Source organism: Bison bison, unplaced genomic scaffold (assembly GCF_000754665.1).
Source record: "Bison bison bison isolate TAMUID 2011002044 unplaced genomic scaffold, Bison_UMD1.0 scf7180017864456, whole genome shotgun sequence".
In the NCBI taxonomy this organism is placed as follows: Eukaryota; Metazoa; Chordata; class Mammalia; order Artiodactyla; family Bovidae; genus Bison; species Bison bison.
The window spans coordinates 4,302,034-4,327,128 of record NW_011495018.1 but is presented as its reverse complement, the minus strand read 5'-3'; positions in this window follow the sequence as shown (position 1 = coordinate 4,327,128).

Sequence of the window (25,095 nt, the reverse complement as noted above, 5' to 3'; positions counted from 1 at the left end):
TCTTCACCACAGCCCCGTAGCTTGCGGACGGCAAAGCTGGGACTGTTCATTAGTGTTGCTGGCAGCACTGGGTTCCAAGACCCAGGTATTACCAACTGGTCTACCCAGGGGCCTTTCTTTTTTATTCACAAGCTTTGTCATGAGAACTTACACATTTTCAGAAAAGTTAAAAGAGCAGTACAGTGAACATGCATGCATTCTTCCTCTAGGCTTGATACTTGTGAGTGTTTTGCTTCTTTCTCTCTCTGTGTGTAGGTGTGTGTGACCTTTTTGGCTGCACAATTTGAGAATAAACTGCAAACACCGTGAAAGTCACTCTCAGATTCCTCGACATGCACCTCCTGAGAATAAGGACATCAAGGGAAGGATATCCTGGACTATCTTCTTCCAAAAAGAAAATTGAAGTTCAGATGAGCCCTCTCTTTTGGAATCCCTCTCTTTTGGAAAGCTTTTCATCCTCCTGAGCTAGTGCGTGATTCTCCCAAAGTCTGACCCCAGTAGTCACATCTCCTTACCACCACAGCTAGCTACGTGATCCTGACCACTCAACACCAACAGCTCGATGCTGCTGAGCCTCGAACTGCCCATTCCATGCATTGACATCTATTCCACTCACTTTCTAAGGCCCAGTGAATGCTTCCCCCAGTGTCATGGTCTGTGAGGCAGTAGGCATCTCTCTACTCAACAACCCTCCAAGTATTCTGTGTTCCTTATTTATTTTTTATTCAAGTATAGTTGATTGGGAGTTCCCTGGTGATCCAGTGGTTAAGACTTCCAATGCAAGGAATGCAAGTTTAATACCTGGTCGGGGAACAAAGGTCCCACATGCTGGGGAGCGACTAAGCTTGTCTGCTGCAGGGAAGACCCCGCATGCCACAGTGAAGGCCTGGTACAGCCAAAAATTAAATAAATCAACAAATATTCAAGCATAGTTGATTCATAATACTCTATTTGTCTCAGGTGTACAACACCACAGTGATACAATATTTTTATAGAATATACTCTACTTAAACTTACCATAAGCAATGGCTATATTCTCTGTATTGTATAATATATCCAGGTTCTGCTTTGCTCTCTAAGGGCTGTTGCTCTGTCTGACCCTCTCATTGGGACGCAAGCTCCCCCAGGGCAGAGGGTGAACAGTTCATCACTAAATCCCCTCCCTCCTTGCATGAGACACAAAGGCTTAAGCCATAGCAGGTGCTTAATAAACACATTGCATTGTATGGATCAACTTGCTGAAGGTAAATGGGACATCATGATCACTCCAGAGTTCAGAGACTGGAAATCTTCTCCTTTCTTAATACAAGAAAAAAAATTTTTAATGATTCATAGTTGCAAACACATACATAAAAACCCCACAGCACTAGAGTGGACTCAGTATCTCAGACGGTAGCACTTCAGGACAGAAGTACCTTCGTTTCCTTCAAATGCCATCATAGCAAAACGAGCTGGCCATGTTATAAAGTCAACTAGGGCTTTTTGTATCAGCAGATAGTTTGACTCTGCTTATACCGGGGATTTTAAACCATGCAGGGAAGAATGAAATACTACTAAAAAGAAAATCAAGATTGACGAAACTATAGAAAGGGAAACATTTCTCTCTACAAAAGTGCCTAAAACACTCAAAGAATGCCATGAAAAAAGGTTGTTAACAGCAGATAGTTCAACAGTTAACATTATTATACCCAACTGCCAAAGTGGTAGGAAAAGGCAGTAAATGAAGCAGTTGAAATGAACAGAGCCTGTTTAGAAGGAGAAGTCGTGTAGAAAAAAAAATATATATATATATATATATTGTATTTCTGAATGCAACAGCTGCATGTAAGTGTGACAAGATCCTGGCTCAAATTACAGCTTTGCATTCCGCCCCCCTTCACAGGGTCTAATCTGCTCTCCTAAGACCTGGCGAGGCTGGCAGCGAATGCATCAAGAGCGTCTTTCCCAGCGTGGTGATATGACAGCTGTTTGATGAACAGCTGCCTCATGTGAATTTCGGGTCAGGCTGCACACAAACACAGGCTCTCGGCTAGCTCGGAGAAATGAACGCCAGCCTGCTGGCGTTCCCTGGCAAAACCCTGTGAGATGACCCCATTCAGTACACGGGCAGCTGTGGGTTTTTTTTTTAAAGATATAAACAATCTGTTCTTTTTGAACAGGGCTTAGTAAGGGAGTCCATAACATCTGCAACCTGAAAGGATTGTCTTTGAGTTGCAATGTGTCCTTAGCATTCATCCTCTGATTGGGTGAAACTGCCCTGGGGCAGAGACCCTGGAGCCCCCATCCTGCCTAGCAAGTGAATGGGACATTTACAAGATCTAGCAATGAATGAATTCCAAGCCTGTGATATCATTCTTCCCCCAGAGAAAAGATAAAAACTCATCTATCAAGCAAGCTGTGGCCAGGCTGTCTGTCCACTCTCCTCTTTTGACAATTTTCCTCTTTTGGGGGCTTTGAGGGGACATGTGGTAGTAGATTATCATTGCTAAGATGCAGAGTGTTGCAAAAGAAAGAACCATAGGGTGAGCCATGGGGTGTCTGCCAGCACACCTCCCTGGGAAGCCAAGTTCCCCACCTCATTATAATCCCATTTAATCCCTTTGATTTGAGAAAGCCTGGACTCACCTTCTTGGTCCCAAGAGTGAGCACATGAACCCAGCTGGCAAACCAAAACCCTTTGAGACACAGTGATTGGTTGGGAGGTGGGCACGAGACTCAACCAGGCCAGTCAGAGTCCTCCTGGAGGAAAAGGCTGAAGTGGGTGGTAGGCCTGGCCAGAAGCCATCTGCCCTGTGAGCAGAGAGACCACTGGGAATGAGCCCAGCAGGACAGGACACAGCAAATAGAAAAAGGCAAAACCTCCAGGACATTGTTGACCTAACACCTAAAGCTGATTTAGCTCTTGGATTTTCCAGTCACGTGACCCAAACAATTCTCTTTTAGCTTTAGTCTGATCGAATTGGACCTCCATCACTTGCCTCTGAAATCACTTTGTTTATTATTTGCTTCCTGTTTTGTTTTGTTTGTTTTGTCTTTGCCCCCTCCTAGAGCAGGAGCTCCATGAAATCAGGAGCTTTGCATGCTGTCCTCTGTCTCTCTGAGGTCCCAGAATACCTCTTACAGCCAAAGCAGGTGCTTACCACACTTGGTGGGAAAAACTAACCATAAAGGATGGCTGGGAGGAGCTGGATATGTCAGGCTTACATGAGGACTTTGGACCTAAGGTGTGAGTTGAGGTCGCTGCAAAGGCAAACCACCCTCACCACTACTGCCCACGTTGATTGAAAAAAAAAAGCCACTCCTTGCATCAGTAAACAGAGATGCTTCAGCCATCAAGCCATCACAGCCGCCCCAGCAGAGAGCCCTGAAGAGACTCAGGACAGAAACAAGATGCCCACCGTCTAGCCGTCAGCCCCCTGCAGCCACCCCAGATGGTGCACCTGGGGAGACTCAGGATGAGAAAGCCCAGGATGTCGGCCCCAGAGAGCTGAGGTGCAGATCAAAGGAAGGGGATGGTTTCAGTAAGTCTGGACCCTCGCATCTTCCCATACACCCCAAAGTGCTAAATTCCTCAACTTGAGACACCTGGTTTTCTTTAACCCTGATCTTTTGATGCTCCGACTACCTGATCTTGTTGCAAAAATTCTATATATCCTGGCCCCTCATCTTGCCTCTTTGGAACAGTCTCTCAGAGCTAGGAGGCTTCCTCCTGGGCTTAAGTCCTCAGCAAGTCCACCAAATTAAACAAAACTCCCAACTTTTAGGTCATGCATTTCTTTTCAGTCCATAGCTTCTATTAAGCCCAGACTCTGCTCTCAAGGAGCCCCTGATGAGTGAGCACATTAAAAAGCATTGCAGACAGAATTAGCATCAGGGGAGTGGAATCTCTTGGCAGTGGAGGAGAGGGGATTGTAGAAGACCCTGAAGGAAGGCAGGCATGGCGGTCCACACTTAAGACCCAGGGCAGGGATGCGGAGGTGAAGTGAATGGAAGTGCTTTAAACCAATGAGACAACCCTACCCCTACCATGCCAAGGGGTGCAGATGACTTGGAGATGTTGGAAAGGAATCCAGGATTACAAACCAAATGGATACTTTTGAAGAGAAGTCAACATTCTGATGAAAGTAATAAAGATTTAAACACAATTTAATCTTCAAGCTCTTGATTTGCATAAAATAATCATGATAAGCTCTCCAAAATATTGCTTTCTGCTTTTCTTTACTCTTCATAATGTACAATTTCATCTGTAAGGGAAAAACAGTCAAATCAATGTTTTCTGCAGGTGAAGCCATTGACATGTATCTAGCAAAGACATCGGCACTCTGGAAGAGCTGGAAGGAAGTCCAATGAGGTCTGCCAGGCTCCAAGGGGACACTGGAATTGGAACCAAATTCTTGTCTTTTAAGAAACTGGGAAGAACACAGTCTAAAAGTGAGTTATGAGAAAACCTCATTAATTCAGATATTTCTAGTCTCCATTTGTGACCACTTGAATTTTACCTTTGTAATGAAGAATTTGCGAAGCAAATTAAGAATATAAATAAGATTAGAGAGGGAATGCTTAAACTACTCAAGAGAACAAAGTGTTTTCATGAATTCATTTGCATAAAAAATTGATAGACTAATTAAAATAGCTTCTAATTAACAAATTCACCTATTGCACACTAGCTTGATAAAATAAATTTACTTGAAAAAAAATAAAATTTACTTTTTTCAAAGATTTACTTACTATTTATTGGCTGTGATGGGTCTTTGATGCTGCAGGTGAGCTCCTCTCGAGCTGTGGCAAGCGGGGCCACGCCCAGCTGCAGTGCATGGCAACCTCTCTCATTGTGGAACTGAAGCTCTAAGCGCGTGGGCTTCTGTAATTGTAGCTCTCAGGCTCTAGAGCTCAGTCTCAGTGGTCGTGGTGCACAAGCTTAGTTGCTCCGAGACATGGGATCTCCCTGAACTAGAGATCTAACCAGTGTTCCCTGGACCATATCAAGGCCATGGACCTTAACCACTGGACCACCAGGGAGCCCTAAATTTTATTTATTTAAAATAGTGATTCTGCCTTTTCCTGAATGTCACACAGTTGACATCATAGACTATGTAGCCTTTTCGGACTGACTTCTTTCACTAAACAAGATACACTTAGGATTCATCCTTGCCTATTTATGGTATATCAACTCATTTCTTTTTATTGCTCTGTGCTATTTTTAAAGCTCAAGTATTTATTAGTTTCTCTGGACAGATACACGTGCATGTTCTGGAAAATGATAAATAATATCTTCTTATCTTAAAATATGGTACTGCCATCCATCTAATCATTCAGACCAGAAAACTGAGAGCCATTCTAGCATCTTCTTCATCCTTCCTCACGTTCATCACCTGTTCCTGTGGATTCCATCCCTAACACAACACTCGAATGCATTGATTTTTTTCTTTCTCCATTTCTACTCCTATAACCCCAACTAATTAATCATTACACTTCAGTGAGACTACTTTGGTAGATTTCTAATCATTCTGCCCTCTTCCTTTGCAATCAATTCTCCAGGGAGTAGCAAGACACAGAACTGGATGGTTTTCAACCCTCCTGAAGATCCTCCCACCTTGCTAATTGCTTGAAATCCTAACAACTTAGTCCTTTCAAAATGAAGAGCCTGTCCACTCTCAAAGCTCGGTTGTCGCTGCCCTTCCTCTCAGTCACTGGGATCTTCTAGTGAACCGCGAGCTCCTTTCACCCTGGAGCCCTTTCACATACCGTTCCCCTGGGAGGCATGCTGTCTCCCCAGCTGTCTACAGGGCTGACTTCTGCTCATCCTTCAAGTTTCCTTTTTGAAGTCACCTCCACAGAGAGGTCTCCTTGTTCTCCAGGTCTAAAAATGCCTCTCTCTAGTTAGTTGTACCCTTAGCCTGTGCCATAAATGTTAATTATGCACATCTGTCTTTATATCTGTTTTACATCCTATAAGAGCATTAGGTAAGGTCATGTGAGTTTTGTTTATCACTGGACTCCAGCGTCTAGAACTGTGCCTGGCACCTTACAGGTGCTCAGAAAAAAATGTGTTGAATTCTTGGATGAATGAGCTGTGATGATAAGACAAAAAGTTCAGGCCAACACAGCTTTAAGTTCTCACTCTTAGTGACCTTGGGAAAACTTTGTAACATTTCTGATTCACAGTTTCTTAATCCATTGAGTAAATATAATACTCTTTCCTGAAAGGTGTAAGGTACGGATGGAAATAATAAATATAATACAGATAGCCCAACATATGGCTACATCATAGCAATTCCAGAGATGCTAGCCAAAAACTTATTTTTAAAAGCATAGTCTGATGATCTGGACCATAAGTTTTGCTTTTCAGAATGTACTGAATTGTTCATTTGGTAATTTTTATTATGTATTATAGGGCTTCCCTGGTAGCTCTGCTGGTAAAGAATCTGCCTGCATTGCAGGAGACCTGGGTTTGATCCCTGGGTTGGGAAGATCCCCTGGAGTGGGCATGGCAATCCAGTCCAGTATTCTTGCCTGGAGAATCCCATGGACAGAGGAGGGGCTGCAGTCCATGGGGTCGCAAGAGTCAGACACAACTGAGTGACTAAGCACAGCACAGCACATTATGTAGTAAGTATATGCTCCTAATTTTTGTGAATGTTTCTTGTTTTAGGATACAAAGAGAGAGGAGGGAAAGAGAGAGAGAAAAGTTAAGTACTCTTGTAACTTATTTATATTTTGTTTTTTGTTTTTGTTTATTTCAACATTGTCTACTATTTAATATATTCCTTATGAATGACATCTTTCATCAATATCAAATTACTCATTTCTTAATGATTTTGACATTAAATTTTGCTGTGTTTGAAATCAATTTGGCATTCCTTTTTATGATTATATTTGCCTTGTTGTCATTCAGTTGCTCAGTCATGTCCAACTCTTTGTGACCCCGTGAACTGCCGCACACCAGACTTCCCTGTCCTTCACCATCTTCCAGAGCTTGCACAAACGCATGTCCATCAAGTTGGTGATGCCATCCAACTGTCTCATCCTCTGTCGTCCACTTCTTCTCCCGCCTTCAATCTTTCCCAGCATCAGGGTCTTTTCTAATGAGTTGGCCCTTTGCATCAGGTGGCCAAAGTATTGGAGCTTCAGCTTCAGCATTAGTCCTTCTAATGAATATTCAGGACTGATTTCCTTTAGGATTAACTGGTTGGATCTCCTTGCAGTCCAAAGGACCCTCAAGAGTCTTTTCCAACACCACAGCTCAAAAGCATCAATTCTTCGGCCCTCAGCCTTCTTTATGGTCCAATTCTCACATTCATACATGACTACTGGAAGAATCATAACTTTGATTAGATGGACCTTTGTTGGCAAAGTAATGTCTCTGCTTTTTAATATGCTCTCTAGGTTGGTCATAACTTTTCTTCCAAGGAGCAAGTGTTTTTTTAATTTCATGGCTGCAGTCACCATCTGCAGTGATTTTGGAGCCCAAGAAAATAAAATCCGTCACTATTTCCATTGTTTCCCCACCTATGAAGTGATGGGACAGATGCCATGATCTTAGTTTTTTTAATGTTGAGTTTTATATTGCCTGCTGCTGCTAAGTCATTTCAGTCGTGTCCGACTCTGTGCAACCCCATAGACGGCAGCCCACCAGGCTCCCCCATCCCTGGGATTCTCCAGGCAAGAACACTGGAGTGGGTTGCCATTTCCTTCTCCAATGCATGAAAGTGAAAAGTGAAAGTGAAGTCGCTCAGTCGTGTTCGACTGTTAGCGACTCCCTGGACTGCAGCCTGCCAGGCTCCTCCATCCATGGGATTTTCCAGGCAAGAGTACTGGAGTGGGGTGCCATTGCCTCCTTCGTTTATATTGCCTAGTCAATGTTTATTCATCCTTTGATTGAAACGTTCAATTGTAGTTGTATTTTTGGTTATACATCTTTAGTCCATGTACAGCTGGATATTCTTAAGTCTAATCCAAACTTTTACAAATATTTAAGTCAAGATTCTCAAGCAGAGCTTCCAGAGGAATTAATTCAACTGCAAGTTCTCACTTCTGATAAACTTACTTCAGAAAACTGACTCCTGTAGAGTCCAGGAGTCTGCATTTTAATGGTGAAAACCAGTTTTCTGAAACATCCAAGCCATAGAACATGTTTAATAATTTTCGTTAAAGCATTTCATTTCTTGCCACAAAGGATAATTGTCACTTCATTTCTCTCATCCTATCTTACACATAGTTTCATTTTATGCTTGTATTCTTTGTTTAATTTTTCTCCTTGGGCTTAACTATATTTGGTTATTTTCTGTTTTTTTTTTTCTTTAAATACTAATGGAGTACAACTTTAAGCATTCTTAGAAACAGGTAAACCTGCATTTCTTGAATTACAAAGTCAAGAATTAATTTATTTCTTCTTGTTTCATCTTGCCCCAAGTGAAAGGAAGAATTCCACATATTCTTGATTTGAAGCTATAATTATTATTATCATCATTTATTCTCATTTCAGTCATGTAGCATGCATTCCTCATGGTATGTATTTCTTATGGTGTGTGGTCCTCTGGTTTCAAAAAGGTTTACTTATATTTACAGTCTTTCTAGAACTCTAGTGGTGAGTATTCACATTTAGCTGTCTATTTAATTGGCTTACCTCTCACAAGCTGTGCTTTAATAAGTACCCCAACCTGGAGCATTTAATGAGAACATGTTTCTCTGTTAGCTGGGGTGTATATGTCAACATGAGCTTTAAAAGACTGTATCTCAGTCCTTGCACGGTTGGAGATATCATTGCGTTACTTTTGCACATGATCAAAATTTGGCTGGGTATAAAATCGGACCTCGAAAAACTTCTCCCCCAGGAGCATGTAAGCCTCGATTCTCTGTTTTCTGGACTCTGGTTTTTCAAAGATGTCTGAGATCCACTGAGTTTTCTGTCCTTATGAGCACTGTACCTCATCTATCTCAGGTGTTTCTAGGATCTGCCTTTTAATTATCTTGTTCAGAAATGTAATTATTTTCTAATTAATTCTGTCTGGAACATGGTGGCCATTTTCAATCTGCATATAATCAGGCTTTTTTTTTTTAACTGAGGAAATGTTTCTCTAATTATGCTTATATCTAATCATAGTTGTCTTCTAAGAATTTTGATTTCTTCATTAGATACATCACTAAGTCTTAGGGTTGCTCTACTCCTGCTCATGTAATGCAAAGTTTTTTAGTAGAAACAACGAATTTACAGAACTGCTCATTAGGCTTGCAAGCTCCCCAGCCCCAGCTCCTGGCTAACACTGCAGAAGAAGCCTGCACTTCCCACATCATCTCCTGGCCTGTCATTCTCAATATCAGTGCACAATTTCCTTCTTTCCCCACAGTAAGAAGGAAAGTCAGCATCATGAACAATGAATCTGGAAAACAACCAACAGAACAAAAAGGCAACCTGTGAATAGGAGAAAATATTTGCAAACCATATATTCAGTTAGGGGTTAATATCCAAAACATATAAGGAACTCACACAGTTCAATAGCAAAACACAAATAACTTGATTTAAAAAATGGGCAAAGGAACTGTATTAATTTTGAAGATGAGACAAATCAACAAGTTATGTCTCATCACTTAATTAATATTCATACACTAATGTGGAGCTAAGATTATGTGTGATTAGACATAATAGTTAACTAATGTATAACTAAAATTAAAGTGAAGAATGTTATGTGACAATCTTCAGTAAATGTGGTTGTATGTTCATGTATCAAACGCTGCTGCTGCTAGGTCGCTTCAGTCGTGTCTGACTCTGTGCGACCCCATAGACAGCAGCCCACCAGGCTCCCCCGTCCCTGAGATTCTCCAGGCAAGAACACTGGAGTGGGTTGCCATTTCCTTCTCCAATGCATGAAAGTGAAAAGTGAAAGTGAAGTCGCTCAGTCGTGTCTGACTCCTAGCGACCCCATGGACTGAAGCCTACCAGGCCCCTCCGTCCATGGGATTTTCCAGGCAAGAGTACTGGAGTGGGGTGCCATTGCCTTCTTTGAGCTTATTATTGGGTTGGCCAAAAAGTTCATTTGGATTTTCCATGCCATCTTTCAGAAAACCCAAACAAACTTTTTGGCCAATCTAGTATATTTTTGACTGCCAAGAAATATGAGACATATTTTGGATTGCAGTGAGAAGTTATGTAAAAATAACAAACACTGATTGTATGATTTGAATAGAACTTAACTACCTTAGGGGCTTCCCTGGTGGCTCAGACGGTAAGGAGTCTGCCTGCAATGCAGAAGACCTGGTTTGATCCCTGGGGTCTCAAATAATCAGACCTGACTGAATGACTAACACACACACACACTAACTACCTTATTGGGTGACACACTCAAATTCTTACCATCACAAGCTTTATCTGTGAGTTTTATCCCACAATCTTTGAAAACTGTGGTAGTTTCAGAATATAGTCTAGTCATAACTAAGAGAATCAACATTTTTGGGAGGGAGGCTATTCTTAACTATTGTTAACAGGGTACAAAACAGTAGAAACTCTAACCTAGGCAATATCTAACAAAATTACATATGCATTTACCTTTGACCCAGCAATCCTTTTGGAAACCTGCCTGGAAAATACACCCCCACAAATATGAACAACACATAGCTGGGTTAATAACAAGGGCGTTATTTACAATAGCTCCAGATGCGGAGCAACCCAGATTTCCCTCAGCAGGAGGCTGCTTGACAACACCATGGTACGTCTACCCAAAGGAATATGATAGAGCAATACGAATGAATGAAAAGGTCATCTTCTTCTATATGAAGTAATCTCCAGGATATGCAAAGTGGTCAAAACAAGATGCAGAGCAGTATATGTGTCATGGTAAGCAGAGACAGACTAGCGAACATAGAGAATGGTTGCCAAGATGGAGGGGGTTGGGGGAGGGATGGATATAAAGTGGATAAACAGCAAGGTCCTACTATACAGCACAAGGAACTATATTCAATATTCTTCAGTTCAGTTCAGTTCAGTTGCTCAGTCGTGTCCGACTCTTTGCGACCCCATGAATCGCAGCACGCCAGGCCTCCCCGTCCATCACCAACTCCCTGAGTTCACTCAAACTCATGTCCATCGAGTCGGTGATGCCATCCAGCCATCTCATTTTCTGTCATCCCCTTCTCCTATTCTTTAATAAACCATAATGGAGAGAGAAAAAATTAAGTTTATGTATCATGGCAAATTTGTTAAAGATAGGGGGAAATAAAAACCCATAGTAGCAAAAAACAAAGCCTTCAGAAGGATAATGCACAGGATAATAAGGATGATTATTGTATGGTAAATAATGGAGGAGATGAAGATATAATACTTCTTTGATATCATACAGGTTGGACTTTTGAACCAAGTTAGTATTATACATATTCAAAAACTGAAATTGAATCAAGAGGAAAAAGCAAACCTAAAACTGAAATTAAATGGGATCAAATAAACCCAACAGTATATTAACTAAATAATAAAAGACAGTATTTCAAGTGTCTTTTGACTCAATACATTGATTGTACATCTCATTCTCCACTAAAGGGGAAACTAGAATTATCTGAGAAACTTTTGCTTTCTAGGCCTGAGGCAAGAAAAGTACATCTCACTGTTTAGAAAGCAAGATTGGACTCACACTCTGGGGGAGAGAGCATGTCAAAAGGATGCAAAAGAGAAACAGAGACAGAAAACTAAGACATCATCCCAACTGTGATAGAATCAAAAACATAACATACTCAAGAATAAATTTAACACAAGACACACAGGACCTCTTCACTGAAAACTACAGAACACTGCCGAAATAAATTTAAAAAGAGCCAAATAAAAGGAGAGATATACCCAGTTAGGATTGGTAGATTTTATATTATTAAGATGTCACTTCTCTAGGACCTAGTATATAGATTCAATCTGATTTCAATCAAAATTCCAGTAGGTTTTTTTTTTGATAGAAATTGAAAAGCTATTTATAAAATTTATATAGAATTGCAAGTAAGCTAGAGTAATGAAAGTAATTCTTAAAATAATAAACTTATGTTACATGATGGAAGACGTACTATAAAGCTACAGTAATAAGAATAATATTGAACACTGAAAGAAAAATAGACATAAACAAAATTAGATCTAGAAGCCCTCATATACAAAATCAGCAGATGTTTGTCAAAGGCGATTCTGGAGGGAAACATGCTTTTCAACAAGTGGTGTGGTAACATCTGGATCTTCAAATATGAAACAGCAAGCATTGACCCTTTACTTATATCATACAGAAAACTTGGCATAAATGATAGCCTTAAATGTAAAGTCTGAAACTATGAAACTTCTAGAAGAAAACATAGGGGAAATATCGTGGCCCTGGTTTAGGAAAATATTTCTTATCTGAACCATAAAGAAAGATATTATAAAGTGGTCTTTATCAAAATTCAAAATTTTTAATGTTTGAAAAGCACTGCTGGACTTCCCTGGTGGTCCAGTGGTTAAGACTCCAGGCTTCCACTGTGAGGGAGCGGGTCTGATCCTTGGCTGGAGAACTAAGATCCCGCATGCTGCATGAATGTGGCCAAAACTAAATAAACATAAAAAAAGGAAAAAGAAAAACCCCCAATTAAGAAATGAAAGCACTGCTAAGAAGACAATGAGGCAAGTCACACAATGGAGGAATGTATTATATATTACATAATGCGCATCTATATTTACGTCAAAAGGCCTTATGTTCAAAATATATTTCTTCAACAAATAAATAGCAATGAAGAGAGACAGAGACAGAATTTTGAAAGATTTAAGAGATAAATCAATTGCTGTGTATGGACTTATATATGAACCTTCAAACAAAAAAAAACTTAAAACATGGATGGGAAAATGCAGAATTCAAACTCTCGATATTTGATATGAAGGAATCATTGCTCATTTAAAAAGTCTGATGATGGTACTCAGTTCAGTTCAGTCACTCAGTTGTGACTGCAGCACGCCAGGCATCCCTGTCCATCACCAACTCCTGGAGACTACTCAAAACTCATGTCCTTTGAGTCGGTGATGCCATCCAACATCTCATCCTCTGTTGTCCCCTTCTCCTCCTGCCTTCAATCTTTCCCAGCATCAGGGCCTGTTCCAGTGAGTCAGTTCTTCACATCAGGTGGCCAAAATATTGGAGTTTCAGCTTCAACATCAGTCCTTCCAATGAATATTCAGGACGGATTTTCTTTAGGATGGTACTACAAAGATTTTTTTCACAAATATATTTCAGCTTTTAGTGATATATACTGATGCTTTTATAGATAAAATGATATGGTTAAGATTTGTTTCAAAATAACCTGTAGAGGAAGTGCTGAAAAGTATAGTTGAAACAATGCTGGGCTACAGATTATCCATATCTTACCTCATTTATTTCTTACACTACACTAGTCAGGTAGAATGATCCATGATCGCTATGCCCACCTTACAGATACAACACCCAAGGCACGGAGAAGCCCATGACCCACTCCTCACCTTTTTCAATCAGTAGAATCCAGGTTTTCCAGTAGTCCTGTGTGGATGTGAGTGTTGGACCATAAAGAAAACTGAGAACCAAAGAACTGATGTTTTTGTATTGTGCTGGAGAAGACTCTTGAGAGTCCCTTGGACTACAAGGAGATCCAACCAGTCCATCCTAAAGGAAATCAATGCTGAATATTCATTGGAAGGACTGATGCTGAAGCTGAAGCTCCAGTACTTTGGCCATCTGATGCAAAAAGCCAACTCACTGGAAAAGATACTGATCCTGGGAAAGATTGAAGGCAGGAGGAGAAGGGGGCAACAGAGGATGAGATGGTTGGATGGCATCACCGACTCGATGGACATGAGTTTGAGCAGTCTCCAGGAGTTGGTATTGGGCAGGGAAGCCTGGCGTGCTGCAGTCCATGGGTCACAAAGCGGACACAACTCAGTGACTAAACAACAGCAGCAACAACAGGATCCAGAAGAAGCAGGAAAGAGACATCCCTCTGTAGAACAATGGGACCGTGGAAAAGAAACCAGCTCCTCTCAATTTGAATCCAAGCTGAGTTATTCTCAAAACTGAGTGACTGATTTGGAGAGGGCTGCTCATGGCCACAGGTGGGTTCCAGGTAAGTCCTCAGTGTGCCTGGGCAGCTTATGGTGGTGAAAACTTTGCAAAGGAACCCAACCAGGAGAATCCATGTCCACCTTTGACTGCAGGGCTTGGTGACCCTTGCCCATTCCTTCCCCAAAGATTTGGAAATAGTGTGAAAATCCCTCAAACTAGCCAAAATTTCAGCAATGGGCAATCTTGAGGGAGACAAAAAGCCGGAGCCTTCTGCCTGGTCCATGAGGCTCAGGTAGGTTGCCCTTGCAAGGATGAAGGGAACAAGCATTACCTGCAGCCTTCATACCACCAGACAGGGAGACTGTCAAGGACCAAGATGGTGGGTCTTTCATCATTATCCCCACCAGGTGATTAATTAGAGTGTGCTCAAAGAATGGGCTTCATTTCACTCCACTAAAGTAAGGAGAACTCTTAATTTTAATCTGCTGGCAAGGGTGAGGTGAGGTGGACAGTGTAAACTGGTACAATTCCTTTGAGTGCAATTATGTAAGGGGCATTACATTTTTGAAAAGTTCATACTCTTTGATTCAATAATTCTACTTCCTGAAGGTAGCAATTCTAAATATGGCTGGAGGGATGTATTCATAAGGATGTATTATAATTTAGCATTATTTATAATTTAGAAAAACTAAAAATGATTGGAATGCTGAACAATGTAGGAAGGGTTAAATAAACTCTTATGTGATCTGGAGAATTTATAGTTAATTGTCTCTGTGTGTGTCTTAATCAAAGCAACAACAGAATCAAGTGAGACAAATATTCCAAGTGGGATTAAATTATTCTGTTAGCATCATGGGACTTTACATGGTTTTCTGTGTTTTCACTTTTTAATTCAGAGTGATCAGAATACATTTTGGGGTTCCCAGGTGGCGGTAGTGGTAGAGAAACTACCTGCCAATGCATGAGACGTAAGAGATGCAGGTTCAATCCCTGGGTTAGGAAGATCCGTTGGAAGAGGACATGGAAACCATCCCAGTACTCTTGCCTGGAGAATCTCATGGACAGAGGAGCCTGGTCGGCTACAGTCCATAGGATCGCAAAGAGTCAGACACGACTGAGGCGACTTAGCACACCTGCATGCAGAATACGTTTATTACAAATATATATAAAATAGTGAGGAAAGAAAGGAAGAGAGGGAGAGAGGAGAGGAAGCTGACCTATAGCAAATCCAAATCCATCACTTTCTCTAATTTTTAAGAAGCTTACAGGACAAGGCCACGTAAGAGAAAGCGTGGCCCCATGAATTGCCTGCTCTTCACACTTTTAGAAGCTACTGTTTTCTAACCTCAATTTGGGGCCTCAGAATGCTCACCTTGTCAAAAGATGTCCCATTTCTTATTCAGGATGCTCTATTCATTACAAACCAATTGCTTGCTGTGCTAAATGCTTAAGGGATTATATTTTAGTACCACTCAAAGAGGCTCAATCCCCTTGTTTATTTCCTTTCCTTTTTGAATGCCTTTTTTGAATATGTTTGAAATACGAGGTTGGGGACTCTGCGCCTAAGAAGTTATGACAATGGCACTTAGTCGCTCTTATTCTGGAAGCAGACGCAGCCTTCAGCAGGCTCCTATTAAACCTAAATCCCACCAGTTTCTTAGGATTCTTAGCATCCTGGGCGCTGCTGGGTGAGATGCTCTAAAATGCTCAGTTTACTGGAAACTTTAAGACCTGGGGAATGTGCTTTATTCCTCATGAGGTGAGTGTCCGTGCATGTGACTGTGTGAATATGTTGGAGTGGATTCCGACAATTTAATCCAATGTGCATCTGAAGAGTGTCTGGACTGCTTACTTTTGTTACAAATAGCTATTCTCACTGACACTATGTGTCCACTACACATATATGAAATTAAGCAGATCTGAAATTTTACTAAATAAAACTTATGTTCAACTGCAAAGTTAAACTTTGACAAACTGTACTATCCAATTGAATTAAAAAATATTATGAAATTATGCAGCCAAAACTACAAACTCAAAATAGGCATAATAAATAATATAAACTATATATATATATGTGTGTGTATTTGCAAGTATAATTTAAATAAATTTTATATAGCTATTTTGGGTTTATGTTTACATACATATAATATATATATTATATATATATATATGTAAGTAAGTAAAGTCGCTCAGTCGTGTCCAACTCTTTGCGACCCCATGGACGGTAGCCTACCAGGCTCCTCTGTCTATGGGATTTTCCAGGCAATAGTACTGGAGTGGATTGCCATTTCCTTCTCCAGGGGATCTTACTGACCCAGAGATTGAACCCAGGTCTCCCACATCGTAGACAGACACTTAACTATCTGACCCACCAGGGAAGTCCAAAAGAAAAGAAGGACAAATGTAAACAAATAAAAGGGAAATTACAAATATATGTAAAGAGAGAGGTAAATCCTTTGGAAACAACTGAAAAAAATTCTAATTTTTTTCTTTCTCTTTCTCTTTTTTTCTTTCTCTTTTTTCTCTTTCTTTTTCAATACATAGCCTAATAAGTGAACCTTACAAAAAAAATGCTATAGTTCTTCAGTCATAAATCTACCTTACAGTAGATATAAGGATTATTCTCAACATGTGATCAAATAAGACCCTGGAAAGGAATTCAAATCACAAAGTCAGAATGTATACAAAATATTAACTTGAAATATTCACACATGAGACAACATCTATTTTATGCCAGTTATATACACTGACCTCTGCTTCATGCTGTGATCAACTGAAACTACAGCTATCGTTGTAAACTGCAGCCTCGAATCTAAATTTTGTTTGGGGGCAAATATATAGAACACAGCAACAAATATTATGAAGTGTACTAATCTTCTACATCAAGTCATAACCTATAACATCTTATGTCTGAAGCAGGATCTACTTTTTTTTTGCCACAATTTAAAAAATATGGAAAACTATATTGAATAAAAAAATGTACAAATTCTTTGACATTCTTACCTTCTAACAGTGGCGCCTAATGCTTATTCCTTTAAATGTGGACCAGACTCAGTGCCTGGCGTCTGATGTGGCAAACGTGATGCCATGTCATTTCCAAAGGTAGATCATTAAGAGAAAATGATCTTTAAGTGCCATCTTTAAGTATCACTGGGTACACTCACAGTGTAATCAGTCACTTAAAACCTCAGACTTCCCCTTTGAAAAATGGAAGCGTGCCACCTACTTTGAATGGTGAACAGCAAGTACAGATACAGAGTAAGTGTTCAGTAAATGACAGTTACTGCCAATTCTGCCTAACCCTCTTGTTCTGACGGACAGAGGTTATGCAGTCAAAAGTCCTCTGTGGCTCTGTGAGGGGCCCCTGTGGAGAGGAACTGAGGCCCCCCCCAACAGCCAACACCACGCTGGCGGTCCTGTGACCGTGCCATCCTGGAGGCAGAGCTGCAGTCCAGCCCAGCCTTGTTATGGCCACGGCCCTGGCTAACACTCAGATGAGTCGCACCAGAGACCCCCGGGCCAGAACCATTCACTGGCCCACTCCAGAATTCCATGGAAAGATAATAAGCCCCAGAATTTTGAGGGGATATTTTTAAACATGGTACAAGGCAACTATGTCAGGCAGGGAAAAATGCCAGCCACCCACAGGAGGAAGAGCAAAGCAGGGTCTTTCTCACTGGCCTGGGTTCAAGTCCTTTTTTCTGACACATATTGCCATTTTTTTTAAATAATGTAGTTAAATGGTTAATTTAATCTGAGGCATGATTTTTTTAAAATTATGGTAAAATAATACACAACAAAAACTTACCCTCTTAGACTTTATTAAGTATTGCTGGGTGTGCTCATGGTCTTCAACCATTCAAAACCTCAGGCTTGCCCATTAGAAAATGGGAGCGTGCCTCCTGTTTTGCAAAGTTACTGTTGGCATGAAGTTGAATAGTGAACAGTAGATACGGGTACAGAGTAAGCGCTCAATAAATGACAGTCATTGTTAACTGAGTTCACAGAGCACACCAGATGGGGACAGCTGGATTTATCTCCTCTCAGCCCGATTCACTGTGGCCCCTTTGTCCGTATTCAGTGTTTAAACCAAAGTCCAAGTCCTCTCTTTGGAGCGCCCTCTCCTGCACGTTTAATCACCCAGCCTGCAGAAGGTGAAGGGTGAGCCAGAATTCCCACGCCTGGCCCTGGGGCTCTCTGCTGGTCCACGGTCAGTGCCCAGCACATCCCCACGGTGCCAGGGTGTTTCTGCCATCGTTCCATGCCACGTGGGTGACGCGCAGAGCGACGGCCAGCCCAGGGCAGTGCAGCCAAAACGAGAGGGTTGCAACATCTCCTGCCCGATCTGTTCCTCCCCCCGTCTAGCAGCCATCGGCTCCTTCACTGCTATTTCCCCCGGAAAACCAGCCACCCCCTCCCACCCCCCGCAGTCTGAGTCCCCAGGGGTCCTCCTGGCCTCATTCTCCTTCTCCAAAGAGATGCAGTGTCCTTTTCCCTATTTATCACCTTCCAGTTTGGACTGGGAAGGGAGCCACCTACCTACTCTAGCTCTCCATCTCTTCCTGATGGTAAACAGTCAAAAATATTATTTCTGTGCATCTCTCTAAACTTTTCTTCTCAAGGCAAGTTATTAATTCAACTAAGGCCTCGGCATTGATTACAGTGACTGCATTCATTAAGCTTCAATCCGTACAAAGTTCCTCCATGCTTGTTGAAAGTCAAACCGTGCTTTTATTTACTAAGTAATGTGCTGGAAATCTTCACCATTTATTCATTCAATCAATACATGTTTGTTGAGCACTTACGGTCAGCAAGCAGTGTTCTGACTGCCGGGGATACACTAGTGAACCCCAAAATTAAAGTCCCCTGTCCTGTGGAACTTAAATATAACCCTAAATAATGAGCAAATCTCAGCATGTTGTAAGGTGCCAAGTGCTGTTTCTTAAGTAGAAGAGAAGGATCAGGACTGACGGGAGCTGCGGGTTGTAATTTTAAATGGACAGTCAGCGTTGTTTAAAATGAGAAGGTGATGCTTGATCTCTTGGACTAGAAGGAGCAGCAAGAATTGAAGGAAACGGGAATTCCAATGTAGGATCAACCAAGAGCTTTGAGAATTACAAAGAAAACAAAGCGATAAGCAGGAAATGAAGTGACCAGCCATCGGCGCTCATGATGTGATGGGGGACCATTCAGGTGCCATGTTAGTCTTCTCTTGTTTGTAAGGCCAGATCTTCTCGTTGAAAATTGTAGAATGAGAATCTGTCAGGGGGAACTGAAAGTCAAGATGGGAATAGAGATTATTTTTTAAAAGAGAACACTAAAGTACTCTAAAAAAGTGCCAAATCGCCCACCCAGACAATTTGCCTACTAGTATGTTGGGTGGAGAGCCATTACTGAGCAATTATACTTCTTACTTCTTGCCTCTGGGGCTTCTTCTCCATCCTTTCCCATGGCTGAGAACCTGCCAGGTACTCTCACCTGTGCACCCCGAAAGTGCTGACAATTAGCAGTCAAGGAGGACAGAATGATTCTTTGGTTTGATCCATCTTCTCAGGTGGATGGTCGTGAAACAGCTTTCATAGGGCTCCTCAGAAAGTCCCAGCAGCGTGGAACACTGGCCAGCCACAGTGGCCAACCCAGTGAAGCTTCTGTATTCCCTCTCTCTCCCTTCTTACTCCTGCCTCACCGGATCACTTCCCTCAAAGAGCTGCCCGGAGCCACTGAGGCTTACAGAGGCTCACCTGTTGGCCCAGGATGTGCATAGCTAGTAGGTAGGAGAGCGAACAGTCTTGTCTAAGGTCATAGTCCATCCACTTTCCTGCTATTCAGTGTTTCTCAAAGGGTGACTTGTCTGTGACTCTTGCAACAAAAGCTTCAGGAGTCTGACCTAAAATGCATATTCCTGGGCTGCCTTCCAGGCAGGCTAAATTTTAATGAGGAGTGGGAAATAAGAGGCAGAGGGGACCTGATGAGACTTGTCTTGTCAGTCTCTCCTCACCCCGAATCCAGGACTTCTGCTCGCACACTGAAGTCCTTGGACCACAATACCCCACCGTGTTGCCTTGGCTCAGCCACCCTCAGGAGGGGCACGCAGGTGCCCAAAGACACGCAACAATCATGGTTTGAAAGGATTCCCCATCTATATTTAGTTTTTCTTAAAAATGGCCTAGAGAATGCAAGTTCTCCTTTCTTTTCTATCCTATCACAATCACCTTCTCCCTTCAGCAGAAAGAAAAAAAGACTATATCTTACTTGGTATATTGCTCTGGGGTATGAAGCCCAGCCCTGCACAAGGGTAATTGGAAATATCCAGGACACTCTGAGAACAGGAATCACTCTAATGAACAGGTACCAACCCCCTTTTCAGTTCAGGTATTTCCCAAATCTTTGCTTTCAGCAAAACTAGAGGAGAAATTAATAGAAGCTGGCAGTTGACATAATTAATTTCCTGAAATTTTAGGTCAGTAAGATTTTTGACATACAACTCAGAAGCATTTCAGGGAATTTCTATCATGAAGCATTTAGCTGTTCATTGATGTCGACAAGTCCCCTCGGCATTTACATCTATTTTAAGATAGAGGCGGACTCTGCCTCCTCTCCAACAATGCCGTATGTAGCCATATTCATTATGCGTTTTAAGTCAACTATGAAAATCTCCATTTTACCAAACGATGTGTTTTCAAAAACATTTCATATGTTTAATAATTACTTATAAAATTTGCACTATGTTGATCAATTTTGTGTTAATATTAATAATACTTTTAATAAGAGCTACAGCAGGAATAAATTTTTTAACATCAGTTTATGATCACAATCATTTTTTAAAAAATTTAAGTATTTGTCATATTTATTTTTTATAAAGAAGTATCAAAGACTGATCGAGAGAAGATATTAAATCATAAAATATACTAGACTCAGAAAATTCTGTTCCAGAAGTGTCATGAAAATGCAAGTTCAAACAGAAAAACAATACATTTATACATATGTGTGTATACATGATAAATAATTTCTAGCTGTTAAATAATAGCTTGTGTATGTCTCAAATGGGTGATAATGGATATTGAATCACTATGATATCAGATTCCATGAAAAAGAATGCCAGGCTATTTTATTCTTAGTAAATCCTAACAATATTCTGGGAATGATGCCTGTTCGCATACTTCACACATATGATGAAAGCAGTTGGATATAAATATGAAAATATTTTAGGGAATGGGTTGTTTCTCAAAGTTCTTCTCTTCGGGTGAACGAACCAAATTAACTGGTGATGAACTGCCTTCGCATATCAGGCATTTTCAGCCGGTAGAACTCAAATTGCTAGGGTAACTATGAGTACATAGGGATGGAGTACGGGAAATAACACAGCAAGTACACAGGGATGGAGCATGGGAAATAACAGTGGGAGATGTGAAATGTCCCCCTGAGACCTGAAGGCTAGTCTTTCCGTCTTGAGAAGACGGATTTACCCTGGAGTCCAGGTATCTAAATTCAGCTGGATGATGAATTCAGGAAAGATGAAAAATGATTTCAGAAAAATGAAAGTTTGAAGTTCCTAACTTAGAGAGCAGTGATATAAATTGAGTTATAGCAAATATAAAATTTTAAAGTTAGAAATATTCCAACAGAATTTAGAATAGTACTTAAAGGAGGATGATGGAAAGTCATATCTAGACCTTGTATTTAAGAAGAGAATTAAAATAACAAAGTAGCATATTTATCTAAATTAATCACACACATACAACACTTTATCACGCTGTAGAAAAAGCCATCATAAAATGTCTAAATTCTCCAACCTGCTGAAACACAAGGGTATATTTCTATCTACTTACTTTCTTCTAACCATTTTCAGTATATCACATACATCAGAATGCCAAGGTTCAACACCCAGGAAATGAATTTTCTTGACTAGAAGAATTTCAGCGAGAATTCCAAACTTTTAGAGATTCAGTTTTAGCCTGACTAAATACTTAGAATGCTGGCAAAGCTATTTTACGACCTATGTATAAATTGAAAGTTATCCTATTCCAGAAAAGTAAACTTAATGCATTTCAAGTATATTTATCTTTTGTGTGACGAGTGTGCTGCCTACAGAAGCAAGATGCACTTCTTCCTGAATTATCCTCACTTTTAGACTAGGGGAAAACAGAATTTGTATACTTACAGACTTAGATCGAAATATTGTTTAAAAACACCCTGGGGAGACTCAATTACAGTAGCAATTATAGTTGCCATTATAACATAGCAAGCAATAATATGACCTACCATGTTTGGCTGTGAATTTTCAGATACCAAATTGCTATCCCTCCAAAATGCACAAAGTGGATTCCAATAAATCAAGTGTTATGTTGTGTGTCAAATGTCTGAGATATATTCCTATGGGTAAGCTATGAATCTGAAAACTGGGTCTTAATTTCCAGTACAAAAGGAATTCATCTCCCTGAATACTTTCCCTCAAATACTGACTTTACAGCCCAAATTACGGTGCAAACCAATATAAAAATGCAATGAGTAATTTTCTTTCTTGTGCTGAGAATCTTAAGTAATATGTCTTTGCATGTGTGTCTGTGTTTTCCACGCTGGGTTTCAGACCACAGGACAAGATATTTAAGCACCGACCTTTCTTAAAGAAGTCTGACTAGAAATTTGAAAAACTCATCAGGTTCTTATTACTGACCCCTCCTTTGCAGGAATGAAATCTGACTCTTCCTTGGGTAAAAATAATGTGTCTATTACATATGACAGAAAAACAAAACAAAACAAAACAATATGACTCTGTGCGTGCACTGTTTGACATGGAAAAATTAGGTTTCACCCTTGTCTTAAAGATGGATTTTTCCATAGTGGGAAAAGAAAAAAAAAAAATGATTTAGATGAATGTGTCAGAAAGTGTGGGCATTAGGTTCATATTGATCTTATCAAGACTTATGAGCAGCGGTGAAATTTGGCCCAGAAAATAGTTTGAAAGGAAATTCACCCAATGACTTGAGACGCTGAAGGCTTCATCAGAAATTGCTGTCCCTCTATCAGCTGAAAAATGGTTAGGCACACATGGTTATAGAGGCCCAGTGTATCAGGGACTTTTCTTTCTTTGATGGAGTATCCAAGTCATCAGAAAACAGGACAGTCTAACCTGCCATTCTGAGTGCATGTGAGGATCAAATGGCTCATCCATAATTGACTGATCAATAATTGTCCTCACTCTTCCACTCCCTGTGTCCTCTGCATCCATCCTCCAAACTTCTCTGTGAAGTAAAAACCAGTTCAAGAGCTAAGTCAATGAAGACGCCTTGGCTGTTGAGCACAGCTTCAGTGCCAGCTTCCAAAATGCCCTCTAACTAGAGAACGCTGGCTCACTCTGCAAGCAGCTGAAGTGAAGTCGCTCAGTCGTGTCCGACTCTTTGTGACCCCATGGACTGTAGCCCACCAGGCTCCTCCATCCACGGGATTTTCCAGGCAAGAATCCTGGAGTGTGTTGCCATTTCCCTTAAGCAGAAGAATATAGCTGAGAAACCACCGAAGGAGGAGACAGAGACTTCTGCCCCAAGCCGGGTTACGCTGGTGTAGCCCACTGATTTTTGCAGCTTGCTGTGGCTGTGGGTCCCCCGTGTATCAAACATGGGTTGTCAGTACCTATCCTTTCATCTGTTAGGGTTAGGGTTAAGTTTTAGGGGGGCTCACAAATACACTTTAGAAAACATAAAGCATCACAGAAGATTTTTGCAATTAATCATTTCCTTTTCATCCCTCCCTTTTCTAATACTCTGAAAAGTATGTAGAAATTTCAGAAAAAGGTGCGATTTAAAATAAGCTGAGTTGATCCTGTAATCAACAGTTGATTATTCATACTTAGAGAATAAATGTTACGCACAGATAGGGATGCTCAGCCAATAAGTTTAATCTTTTTCCTCAGGTGACATTAAATTAATTTGGATCATGCCTCTCACGAGGAATCACGAAGATCCATAAGGAAGATTCATTTAATCAAGATTTCTCCGTGGCTGTGAAAGAAACACCTCTGAAATCTTCGGGCTGCCAGATGTTGTTCGAAATCGCTTTAACCTGAATTCCTGCCAAGCTCAAATATGCATACAGGAAATATCCCTCCAACTTCTATTCATCTATCTTTATCCAAGTTCAAATTCTCCTAATTCACACATTTTAGGATAAAACTAGAAAACAGTCTGTTATAGTCTAGGAAGGTATGTCTGTTATCTCTTGTATTTCAGTGGTGCTGTTCCTTGTTACCAGTGTTAGTAATTATACTCACGAGGTGCCTGGTTGTCTGTGAACATCTGAGTATATTTAAACGTGTGTGTGTTTAATAGTAATGTTACCTCTGGGAAAAAGTCAAGGAAGATTAATAGGGTATAACATTTTTAATAACAACAGGATATTAGAAGAAAATAGGAGAATAATTACTTGAGTATGTAAGCAATATGGTTCAAACTTATTATTTTGCATTTGTTGAATACATAATTTATATCTTTAATAAACTTCAGCGTTTTCTCCAAAGTACATCCCAGTTGTCTTTATTATCTGTGTAACAGAAAGACTCATTATGGAACACAATTATACTGTATAAACAAACTTCTCATCACTGTTAAGAAATTATTTATGAACATGTAACACTGAAAAGTTTTCAACAAGGTTAAATCCTGTGGATTGTACAGTTTAATCTTATTTAACTCTCCTTGGTTCCATTACTGATACCTATCTCTAGAAATCATGAGGTTTTCAATAGGATACACAATATTAAATGATATTCCAACTTTATTAGCAATTAAATTTATATCATATGTTAATGAAGGTTTACTAAACAAATTTATCTTACTCTTAAGTAGTTGTTTTACAAAAAATCAATTTTCAAGAGAAGTAATTCCATTTATTCTGTAGGTATCTTTTATTCCCTTCCGTAATGGTCTTGAGGCCTTACAAATAGCTGTGAAAAGAAGAGAAGCGAAAAGCAAAGGAGAAAAAGAAAGATATAATCATCTGAATGCAGAGTTCCAAAGAATAGCAAGAAGAGATAAGAAAGCCTTCCTCAGCGATCAATGCAAAGAAATAGAGGAAAACAACA